The following is an 8,417-nucleotide window of genomic DNA, read 5'->3' on the forward strand; positions in this document are numbered from 1 at the left end:
TCCCTCGCCTAGTCCTGCACCCTCTTTCTCTCCAGGCGGCCTGCCAATCCCTCGCCTAGTCCTGCACCCTCTCTCTCCAGGCCTGCCAATCCCTCGCCTAGTCCTGCACCCTCTCTCTCTCCAGGCCTGCCAATCCCTCGCCTAGTCCTGCACCCTCTCTCTCTCCAGGCCTGGAAATCCCTCGCCTAGTCCTGCACCCTCTCTCCCCAGGCCTGCCAATCCCTCGCCTAGTCCTGCAGCCTGTCTCTCCAGGCCTGCCAATCCCTCGCCTATTCCTGCACCCTCTATCGCCAGGCCTGCCAATTCCTCGCCTAGTCCTGCGCTGCACCCTCTCTATCTCCAGGCCTGCCAATCCCTCGCCTAGTCCTGCACCCTCTATCTCCAGGCCTGCCAATCCCTCGCCTAGTCCTGCACCCTCTCTCCCCAGGCCTGCCAATCCCTCGCCTAGTCCTGCACCCTCTCTCCCCAGGCCTGCCAATCCCTCACCTAGTCCTGCACCCTCTCTCCCTCTCTCTCTCTCCAGGCCTGGAAAGCCCTCTTCTAGTCTTGCACCCCTCTCTCTCTCTCTCTCACCAGGCCTGCCAATCCCTCGCCTAGTCCTGCACCCTCTCTCTCCAGGCCTGCCAATCCCTCGCCTAGTCATGCACCCTGTATCTCCAGGCCTGGCAAGCCCTCATCTAGTCCTGGAGTGTCTCTCTCTCTCTCTCTCTCTCTCTCTCTCTCTCTCTCTCTCTCTCTCCAGGCCTGCCAATTCCTCGCCTAGTCCTGCACCCTCTCTCCCCAGGCCAGCCAATCCCTCCCCCTCTCTCTCTCCAGGCCTGGCAAGCCCTCTTCTAGTCCTGAACCCTCTCTCTCTCTCCCCAGACCTGCCAATCCCTCGCCTAGTCCTGCACCCTCTCTCCCCAGGCCTGCCAATCCCTCACCTAGTCCTGCACCCTCTCTCCCTCTCTCTCTCTCCAGGCCTGGAAAGCCCTCTTCTAGTCTTGCACCCCTCTCTCTCTCTCTCTCACCAGGCCTGCCAATCCCTCGCCTAGTCCTGCACCCTCTCTCTCCAGGCCTGCCAATCCCTCGCCTAGTCATGCACCCTGTATCTCCAGGCCTGGCAAGCCCTCATCTAGTCCTGGAGTGTCTCTCTCTCTCTCTCTCTCTCTCTCTCTCTCTCTCCAGGCCTGCCAATTCCTCGCCTAGTCCTGCACCCTCTCTCCCCAGGCCAGCCAATCCCTCCCCCTCTCTCTCTCCAGGGCCTGGCAAGCCCTCTTCTAGTCCTGAACCCTCTCTCTCTCTCTCCAGACCTGCCAATCCCTCGCCTAGTCCTGCACCCTCTCTCTCCAGGCTTGCTAATCCCTCGCCAATTCCTGCACCATCTCTCTCCAGGCCTGCTAATCCCTCGCCAAGTCCTGCACCATCTCTCTCCAGGCCTGCCAAACCCTCGCCTAGTCCTGCACCCCCTCCCTCTCTCTCTACAGGCCTGGCAATCCCTTGCCTAGTCCTGCACCCTCTCTCCCCAGGCCTGCCAATCACTCGCCTAATCCTGCACCCTCTCTCCCCAGGCCTGCCAATCCCTCGCCTAGTCCTGCACCCACTCTCTCCAGGCCTCCCAATCCCTAGCCTAGTCCTGCACCCTCTCTCCCCAGGCCTGCCAATCCCTCGCCTAATACTGCACCCCCCCTCCCTCTCTCTCTCTCTCCACGCCTCCCAATCCATCACCTAGTCCTGCACCCCCCATCTCTCTCCAGGCCTGCCAATCCCTCGCCTAGTCCTGCACCTGCTCTCCCCACGCCTCCTAATCCCTCGCCTAGTACTTCACCCGCTCTCTCCAGGCCTGCCAATCCCTCACCTAGTCCTGCACCCTCTTTCTCTCCAGGCGGCCTGCCAATCCCTCGCCTAGTCCTGCACCCTCTCTCTCCAGGCCTGCCAATCCCTTGCCTAGTCCTGCACCCTCTCTCTCTCCAGGCCTGCCAATCCCTCGCCTAGTCCTGCACCCTCTCTCTCTCCAGGCCTGGAAATCCCTCGCCTAGTCCTGCACCCTCTCTCCCCAGGCCTGCCAATCCCTCGCCTAGTCCTGCAGCCTGTCTCTCCAGGCCTGCCAATCCCTCGCCTAGTCCTGTACCCTCTATCTCCAGGCCTGCCAATCCCTCGCCTAGTCCTGCGCTGCACCCTCTCTATCTCCAGGCCTGCCAATCCCTCGCCTAGTCCTGCACCCTCTATCTCCAGGCCTGCCAATCCCTCGCCTAGTCCTGCACCCTCTCTCCCCAGGCCTGCCAATCCCTCGCCTAGTCCTGCACCCTCTCTCCCCAGGCCTGCCAATCCCTCGCCTAGTCCTGCACCCTCTCTCCCCAGGCCTGCCAATCCCTCACCTAGTCCTGCACCCCCCCTCCCTCTCTCTCTCTCTCTCCAGGCCTGGAAAGCCCTCTTCTAGTCTTGCACCCCTCTCTCTCTCTCTCTCTCACCAGGCCTGCCAATCCCTCGCCTAGTCCTGCACCCTCTCTCTCCAGGCCTGCCAATCCCTCGCCTAGTCCTGCACCCTCTCTCCAGGCCTGCCAATCCCTCGCCTAGTCCTGCACCCTCTCTCTCCAGGCCTGCCAATCCCTTGCCTAGTCCTGCACCCTCTCTCTCCAGGCCTGCCAATCCCTCGCCTAGTCCTGCGCTGCACCCTCTCGCTCTCCAGGCCTGCCAATCCCTCGCCTAGTCATGCACCCTGTATCTCCAGGCCTGCCAATCCCTCGCCTAGTCCTGCACCCTCTCTCTCCCAGGCCTGCCAATCCCTCGCCTAGTCCTGCACCCTCTCTCTCCAGGCCTGCCAATCCCTCGCCTAGTCCTGCGCTGCACCCTCTCTATCTCCAGGCCTGCCAATCCCTCGCCTAGTCCTGCACCCTTTCTCTCTCCAGGCCTGGAAAGCCCTCTTCTAGTCCTGCGCCCCCCCCTCTCTCTCTCTCTCACCAGGCCTGCCAATCCCTCGCCTAGTCCTGCACCCTCTCTCTCCAGGCCTGCCAATCCCTTGCCTAGTCCTGCACCCTCTCTCTCCAGGCCTGCCAATCCCTCGCCTAGTCCTGCACCCTCTCTCTCCAGGCCTGCCAATCCCTCGCCTAGTCCGGCGCTGCACCCTCTCTCTCTCTCCAGGCCTGCCAATCCCTCGCCTAGTCCTGCACCCTCTCTCCCCATGCCAGCCAATCCCTCCCCCTCTCTCTCTCCAGGCCTGGCAAGCCCTCTTCTAGTCCTGAACCCTCTCTCTCTCTCTCCAGACCTGCCAATCCCTCGCCTAGTCCTGCACCCTCTCTCTCCAGGCTTGCTAATCCCTCGCCAATTCCTGCACCATCTCTCTCCAGGCCTGCTAATCCCTCGCCAAGTCCTGCACCATCTCTCTCCAGGCCTGCCAAACCCTCGCCTAGTCCTGCACCCTCTCTCCCCTGCCCAGCCAATCCCTCACCTTGTCCTGCACCCCCTCCCTCTCTCTCTACAGGCCTGGCAATCCCTTGCCTAGTCCTGCACCCTCTCTCCCCAGGCCTGCCAATCACTCGCCTAGTCCTGCACCCTCTCTCCCCAGGCCTGCCAATCCCTCGCCTAGTCCTGCACCCACTCTCTCCAGGCCTCCCAATCCCTGGCCTAGTCCTGCACCCTCTCTCCCCAGGCCTGCCAATCCCTCGCCTAATACTGCACCCCCCCTCCCTCTCTCTCTCTCTCCACGCCTCCCAATCCATCACCTAGTCCTGCACCCCCCATCTCTCTCCAGGCCTGCCAATCCCTCGCCTAGTCCATCACCTGCTCTCCCCACGCCTCCTAATCCCTCGCCTAGTACTTCACCCGCTCTCTCCAGGCCTGCCAATCCCTCGCCTAGTCCTGCACCCTCTTTCTCTCCAGGCGGCCTGCCAATCCCTCGCCTAGTCCTGCACCCTCTCTCTCCAGGCCTGCCAATCCCTCGCCTAGTCCTGCACCCTCTCTCTCTCCAGGCCTGCCAATCCCTCGCCTAGTCCTGCACCCTCTCTCTCTCCAGGCCTGGAAATCCCTCGCCTAGTCCTGCACCCTCTCTCCCCAGGCCTGCCAATCCCTCGCCTAGTCCTGCAGCCTGTCCTCTCCAGGCCTGCCAATCCCTCGCCTAGTCCTGCACCCTCTATCTCCAGGCCTGCCAATCCCTCGCCTAGTCCTGCGCTGCACCCTCTCTATCTCCAGGCCTGCCAATCCCTCGCCTAGTCCTGCACCCTCTATCTCCAGGCCTGCCAATCCCTCGCCTAGTCCTGCACCCTCTCTCCCCAGGCCTGCCAATCCCTCGCCTAGTCCTGCACCCTCTCTCCCCAGGCCTGCCAATCCCTCACCTAGTCCTGCACCCTCTCTCCCTCTCTCTCTCTCCAGGCCTGGAAAGCCCTCTTCTAGTCTTGCACCCCTCTCTCTCTCTCTCTCACCAGGCCTGCCAATCCCTCGCCTAGTCCTGCACCCTCTCTCTCCAGGCCTGCCAATCCCTCGCCTAGTCCTGCACCCTCTCTCCAGGCCTGCCAATCCCTCGCCTAGTCCTGCACCCTCTCTCTCCAGGCCTGCCAATCCCTCGCCTAGTCCTGCACCCTCTCTCTCCAGGCCTGCCAATCCCTCGCCTAGTCCTGCGCTGCACCCTCTCGCTCTCCAGGCCTGCCAATCCCTCGCCTAGTCATGCACCCTGTATCTCCAGGCCTGCCAATCCCTCGCCTAGTCCTGCACCCTCTCTCTCCAGGCCTGCCAATCCCTCGCCTAGTCCTGCACCCTCTCTCTCCAGGCCTGCCAATCCCTCGCCTAGTCCTGCGCTGCACCCTCTCTATCTCCAGGCCTGCCAATCCCTCGCCTAGTCCTGCACCCTTTCTCTCTCCAGGCATGGAAAGCCCTCTTCTAGTCCTGCGCCCCCCCCCCTCTCTCTCTCTCACCAGGCCTGCCAATCCCTCGCCTAGTCCTGCACCCTCTCTCTCCAGGCCTGCCAATCCCTTGCCTAGTCCTGCACCCTCTCTCTCCAGGCCTGCCAATCCCTCGCCTAGTCCTGCACCCTCTCTCGCCAGGCCTGCCAATCCCTCGCCTAGTCCTGCGCTGCACCCTCTCTCTCTCTCCAGGCCTGCCAATCCCTCGCCTAGTCATGCACCCTGTCTCTCCAGGCCTGCCAATCCCTCGCCTAGTCCTGTGCTGCACCCTCTCTCTCTCCAGGCCTGCCAATCCCTCGCCTAGTCATGCACCCTGGCTCTCCAGGCCTGCCAATCCCTTGCCTAGTCCTGCACCCTCTCTCTCCAGGCCTGCCAATCCCTCACCTAGTCATGCACCCTGTCTCTCCAGGCCTGCCAATCCCTCGCCTAGTCCTGCACCCTCTCTCCCCAGGCCTGCCAATCCCTCGCCTAGTCCTGCACCCCCCTCCCTCTCTCTCTCTCTCCAGGCCTGGCAAGCTCTCGTCTAGTCCTGCACCTTCTCTCTCTCTCCAGGCCTGCCAATCCCTCGCCTAGTCCTGCACCCCCCTCCCTCTCTCTCTCTCTCCAGGCCTGGCAAGCCCTCGTCTAGTCCTGCACCCTCTCTCTCTCTCCAGGCCTGCCAATCCCTCGCCTAGTCCTGCACGCTCTCTCCAGGCCTGCCAATCCCTCGCCTAGTCCTGCACCCTCTCTCTTCAGGCCTGTCAATCCCTCGCCTAGTCCTGCACCCTCTCTCCAGGCCTGCCAATCCCTCGCCTAGTCCTGCACCCTCTCTCTCCAGGCCTGTCAATCCCTCACCTAGTCCTGCACCCTCTCTCTCCAGGCCTGCCAATCCCTCGCCTAGTCCTGCACCCTCTCTCCCCAGGCCTGTCAATCCCTCGCCTAGTCCTGCACCCTCTCTCCCCAGGCCTGCCAATCCCTCGCCTAGTCCTGCACCCCTTCCCTCTCTCTCTCTCTCCAGCCCTGGCAAGCCCTCGTCTAGTCCTGCACCCTCTCTCTCTCTCCAGGCCTGCCAATCCCTCGGCTAGTCCTGCACCCCCTCCCTCTCTCTCTCTCTCCAGGCCTGGCAAGCCCTCGTCTAGTCCTGCACCCTCTCTCTCTCTCTCCAGGCCTGCCAATCCCTCGCCTAGTCCTGCACCCTCTCTCCAGGCCTGCCAATCCCTCGCCTAGTCCTGCACCCTCTCTCTCCAGGCCTGTCAATCCCTCGCCTAGTCCTGCACCCTCTCTCCAGGCCTGCCAATCCCTCGCCTAGTCATGCACCCTGTCTCCCCAGGCCTGTCAATCCCTCGCCTAGTCCTGCACCCTCTCTCCAGGCCTGCCAATCCCTTGCCTAGTCCTGCACCCTCTCTCCAGGCCTGCCAATCCCTCGCCTAGTCCTGCACCCTGTCTATCCAGGCCTGCCAATCCCTCGCCTTGTTCTGCACCCATTCTCTCCCGGCCTGCCAATCCCTCAACTAGTCATGCACCCTCTCTCCAGGCCTGCCAATCCCTCGCCTAGTCCTGCGCTGCACCCTCTCTCTCTCCAGGCCTGCCAATCCCTCGCCTAGTCCTGCGCTGCACCCTCTCTCTCTCCAGGCCTGCCAATCCCTCGCCTAGTCATGCACCCTGTCTCCCCAGGCCTGCCAATCCCTCGCCTAGTTCTGCACCCTTTCTCTCCCGGCCTGCCAATCCCTCGCCTAGTCCTGCACCCTTTCTCTCCCGGCGGCCTGCCAATCCCTCGCCTAGTCATGCACCCTGTCTCCCCAGGCCTGCCAATCCCTCGCCTAGTTCTGCACCCTTTCTCTCCCGGCCTGCCAATCCCTCACCTAGTCATGCACCCTCTCTCTCCAGGCCTGCCAATCCCTCGCCTAGTTCTGCACCCTTTCTCTCCCAGCCTGCCAATTCCTCGCCTAGTCCTGCACCCTTTCTCTCCAGGCCTGCCAATTCGGTCCATAACGCGATAGAGCATTTTGAATACATGAGTAGAACCGGTCCACGCCAAGCAACGCCCAGCACTCACCCAGGCCCCTACAGAGCATTAACCAATACTACTGCCCCTTCGAAGAACACACCCAGGGTATCCCCCTGCGTGCTCAGATCTGTCATGATCCCTGCCAAACACTCACATAGTCATGGCCCCCTGCGCCGCACGCACAGCCATGCCTCCTAGTTACCACTCACCTAGAACTTCCTGGCCTCTGGCCTCTGCCCTGCACGGCTGCCAGTCTGGCTAGTTCCCCGAGGGCCTGCACCTAACTAGTCAGGTCAAAGGATGTCTTCAATAAATAGGAAGGTCAAAGCTGGCCAGCATCCCCGTGAAACACACAATTATCCCAAGCACATATCAAGTCTACTCTGCACTCGCTCATTTAGGCATCCTGCATAGTACTCGCTGTGCTGTGCTGCGCGCTCCAGTAGCCGCACAAACGCAGGCCATGCGGCCCTGCCTAGCACGCACAGCTGTCCCTAGCCGGCACCCTCCCAGGGTGCACCTGGAACCAGCGCCCATCACGTCAATCCCGCTGCCTCACGTGTACACAATCCTCCGGCAGACCAATGTCCACTCAGTCAGACCCCCCCATCCCGCCAACCCCTCCAGCCCAGCACCGACCCTGTCAGCACCCCTGCCCGCATCGCCGATCGCCTACCTGGCCCTCCCCAGCCCTACCGAGCACCGCCTACATATATGTTCCTATTCAGCATCCCCCATCCACCACCCCGCCCCGTTCATTACGCCTGCTCAGGACATCCAAGTTCTGGCTGCACCTGCCCACTTCGCAGTACCCATCGCCAGGCCTCTGCCCTGCGCACACCCAGTCCTGCCCGTGCCTTGCACTCACCGTCAGACAGCCTGCTTCACGCTCCACCGACTGCTCTCATGGAAAGTCCCGCAGGTGTGTCTGGCACTGTCCTAGTCTTCGCCAGAGGAGGTCGTATTTATCCCCAGAACATCAATGCCCGCTCTGTCCGTGCCACACACATCTCTGCCCGCGAGAAGCCGCAGGTCCCGGCGAATGAGGTCAGCTTGTGGGCCCAAGGCCAGTCCGGGGTCAGGAAGGTGGGCCGCAGCCTCCTTGGAAAACCGAGCACCGGGGCATGGGGTTCATTAACACTTGGCAGCGGCACATCTGGCGAGAAGAAAACAGCACACATTGTAAATGTCTCGCCGGTTAGTGCGGCCAGAGATGTGTGTGTGTGTGTGAACTGCACGCCACATAGTCCAGTCCTAGGAAGATAGCTCAGAGAGTTAACGTGCCTACTGCAGAGAGATCAACCATTAGCTCACAGTATCATAAACACTGTAGGGGTTAACTCCACAGAAATCAGTAGGCGAACCCTCCAAGGTAAATGTTAAATGCATTTATATGTTGAAAAAATCAATTCTTTAAACAAAGTTCCCATTATCCATGCTCCTGGATGCTCTTCCACTTATCAAACTATGCATCATGGCAGTGTCCATGATTTATTCACATATACATAGCATTTTAACATTAATTGTAAAGTAAACATGAGTCTCCAGCCAATCTA

At 61.3% G+C, this 8,417-nt stretch overlaps 1 protein-coding gene across 1 annotated transcript in view; it reads right to left on the minus strand.

The window, feature by feature from the left end:
* The window catches only part of MGP (matrix Gla protein), a 41,255-nt gene extending 33,410 nt beyond the window's left edge, over positions 1-7,845 (minus strand). The window contains exon 1 of the mRNA XM_069654456.1: positions 7,730-7,845. The gene's annotated coding sequence lies outside the window, so the exon portion shown is untranslated. The remainder of the gene's footprint in view (positions 1-7,729) is intronic.
* Positions 7,846-8,417: the final 572 nt, after the last annotated feature.

Source organism: Ambystoma mexicanum, chromosome 3q, assembly GCF_040938575.1.
Source record: "Ambystoma mexicanum isolate Mex_15411 chromosome 3q, UKY_AmexF1_1, whole genome shotgun sequence".
Lineage (NCBI taxonomy): Eukaryota > Metazoa > Chordata > Amphibia > Caudata > Ambystomatidae > Ambystoma > Ambystoma mexicanum.